The sequence below is a fragment of the Neltuma alba genome, unplaced genomic scaffold (assembly GCF_004799145.2).
Source record: "Neltuma alba isolate B1F8T4 unplaced genomic scaffold, ASM479914v2 tig00000710_pilon, whole genome shotgun sequence".
Taxonomy (NCBI): Eukaryota; Viridiplantae; Streptophyta; class Magnoliopsida; order Fabales; family Fabaceae; genus Neltuma; species Neltuma alba.
The window spans coordinates 77,273-80,693 of record NW_021632152.1 but is presented as its reverse complement, the minus strand read 5'-3'; the positions used below and the strand labels follow the sequence as shown (position 1 = coordinate 80,693).

Below are 3,421 nucleotides of genomic sequence, written 5' to 3'. Positions count from 1 at the left end.
ATGAACTTAAACAGTGACCATAATCTCTCTCTCGCTCTGTGGTGTGTATATATATCACACACAAATAAAGGAAAGGCACTGAGTTTAACTAGCCTAGAAAGTACCAAAAAAGATTTGGCATATATATTGTTCACCATATAAAACGAACAGAAGCAGACAGGAAAACCCACAGAAAGGACTTGAAAATTTGCCATATGGTTGATGGTCATTCTGACCTGCTTCAAAATTAATAATCACCGATCCTGTGTGATTTCATTAGAATCGTGTATTATTAATGAAAAACCTCAATTGAATTAGAAATCCCATATAGAATCATCCTCGATTTCCTTCCAGCTTGTTAATTCCAATAAGCCATCCTCATCGTAATTATTATATAATGCCATAGACTCATCAACCCAGAGACATGAGAGCTTCAGCCATTTGCATCCACATCTTTGGTGAATCCAATGGCCACTCATTGATTGCCTGAATCTGACTTTCCGACAGCCCCACCGTGGTCGCCGGAGCTAGGCCGCCGCTGCCGCCGCCCTCGGCCTCCCTTCTTGATGATTGACATCCCAACGGTCTCCTCATCATCAATGCTGCTTGTTGAGCTGCAAACCGGACGTCCTCTGCTCGTGAGCTCGCTGGCCGCGGAAACACACCGCCGAACTCAGGAAAGTTAAGCCGAGCCGACCCGCCCTCGAAGTGTGAGGCCGCAACATCATAAGCAGCCGCCGCCATTTCAGGCTCCTCGTAGCTTCCCAACCATACCCGAGTCTTCTTACCAGGCTCACGGATTTCCGACACCCATTTGCCCCCATTTTCGCTTCCGAACCCCCGGTAAGACGATGCCGGAGCCGGTGCAGGAGAATTCATGATACATCCTTGTGTTCTGGTGCTGCTTTCTTCTTCCATGCTGAGAGAAACAGGGTGTGGTATAAGAAAAGAGTGTATGTGTAAGGACGTAGAAGTGACGATACAGATATGCGCATATATATATATATACACCCACACACATACTGTGGTGTCCACGTACAGTATCTTGATGTGTTGGCAGTTTTGGTCGCGATGAAATGGAGACTTTGTGGGCTTCGCAGTAGCTACGAAAGTGGGAGACTGCTGGCAATGAACGAGGAGGCGAAAAAATTTTGTAGTTTTGCGTTAATCAAATATAATTGTGATGTGTACACACATTATTGATGTCATTTGAAAACAACTTTTAAGACTTAAAATAGTTCCATGCGATTAAATAGCCACGTGATTCATGTTATGATCCCAGTCGAGTTATTACTTAAAAAAAAAAAATAGAAAAAGTATAAAAAAAAACTTTTGAATTTCAAAATTCTAAATCAGTAATTGGTATAAAAATATATTGTCATTTGCTTTTCGAATGTAGTTATTTTCTTTACAAGTATAGTAACTAATACTGATTTAGAATTTTGAAATTCAACAATCACTTTTTTGGGATTTTCCCAAAAAAATATATTTGATCCTAGTAATAAAAATCTGATATTAAAAAATAATATGGAGAAATAAATATATTTCCGGTAATTCACTAAAATTATTACTCTAGCTCATTACAAAATTTACTGCTCAAAAATACGTAAGGACCCAGGTGTTTTTAAATGGGTGAGATCCCTCTTCAACTATGAGTAATATTTGAAGATAGCTGAAAAATATTTCCACCCACTTATTGAACAAATAGATTGCACAGGGGTCTTTAAGCAATTTTTATGTACTTTTAAACAATAAATTTTGTAGTTTGATATTTTTAGCAATTTTCCCTATATTTTTTTAGTTGCATATACATTTTAAGGATTTTTATGTTATAGAATTCATATTGCAGACTGTCTTAAATTTTATTATGACTAGAGTCGTAATAGATTTGTTGTTGTTGTATATGATGTTTACATAGTATTGTTTAAATTTTCCTAACTTATATTGATTAAATAAAAAAATTCAGAAAATTTTCAGTAATATGTTTAATAGTGTGTGTGTGTCTATATATGATACACTCTTTTCATCCTATTAAAACGTAAATTTTAAAAATCTGTCAATTTAACAAAGTCTGGATTCGTCATAGAAAATGTATTATTCCTAAAATAAATCAAATCAAAACATGAAGATTTTCAAAACAAAAATCATGAGGGCGGTGCTGTAATATAATTTACCTGCCACGTAACACATCGAAGTCATTTCAGTTGGTTCCTTCTGGAATTATCCTAAAATTTAACTCAACTTTCTACTAACAATACATAATGAGTTAGTCAATATTGTTGAAAATAACTTTGTCTCAACCGTGTTGTAGAATTAATTAACCTTGACAAATACAATTATTGATTCAAATAGAAAACTTGAGGCAAATTAATTATGACAGTTTAGCGATGTCTTCTATTATTTAATTAAAGAAAGGATAGATACACATACATCCACGTGCATACTTGACAGGGTCAAAAGCTAATTACAATTTCTTTTTTCTTAAAAAAATTAGACAAAACTGTTATTTATTTGTTATGACTACAAGCTAATTAGCCTAAATTATTTAATTTGTTTCTCAAATTATTCCTATTATTTTCCCTATCAAGAGAGTTTTTTGAAGAAACAGTTATATATTTTTTGAATAAATAGCTAACTTAACTGTTTATTTAATTTTAATAAATTAATTATCTAATTTCTGTGTATATATAGAAGCAAAGAACTATAATATGTTATCATCATAAAAAAAGTGATAATTTTATGAAAAAAAATAAATAACAAGATCCAAATCACTCGCATTAAATCTAAAAAGTTCAATTTGAACAAAACAATGCGTAAAATATTTTCAATATCGACGGTTTGTGGATGAACCGTACAAGAAAGTACAAAACTTAAATGAGGAAAGTGGTGAGGTTGTGAGTAGGTGCAGACGTGTAGGGTGTGGTGTGGACCATGAAAGGACTTGATCCAGCTGTTCTTTCCTAATAATAACAAATTTATCAGCTGTAATGGAAAACTGTAAATCCCATATCTCCAATTTCAAATATATCCACATCAATCACAACATTTTTCATAAAAAGAGACCTAATTATATAATCAAGTTTAATTTAATACTCCTCCTATGATCCTGTATATCTTTTTTTATGGGAGCTAATTAAAGGACTAATTATAGTGACAACATAAGACATAGTTACTTTGTCTCCCAACTTTATAATTGTTTCTTTAATTTATTTTTATAACCCTGTCTATAAAGTAGAGAGAATATATTTACTTTGATATAAGTCATTTCAATAATATACATGTACAATTCTACTTCTACTTTGATTGTTATTTTCTTGAACTTCTCATTAAAGTGTATATATATTAAACAAAAATAAAATTAGAAAGTTATTAAATTTTAAGACATAGATAGTAAGATTTAGGATTTTTTAAAAAATTTTTTGGTTCTATTTCTAAGTAACAT

At 32.5% G+C, this 3,421-nt stretch overlaps 1 pseudogene; it reads right to left on the bottom strand.

Moving 5' to 3' along the window:
- Nucleotides 1–293: 293 nt before the first annotated feature.
- On the bottom strand, nt 294–897 carry LOC114744515 (ethylene-responsive transcription factor ERF022-like; annotated as a pseudogene).
- Between the last annotated feature and the right edge of the window lie 2,524 nt (nt 898–3,421).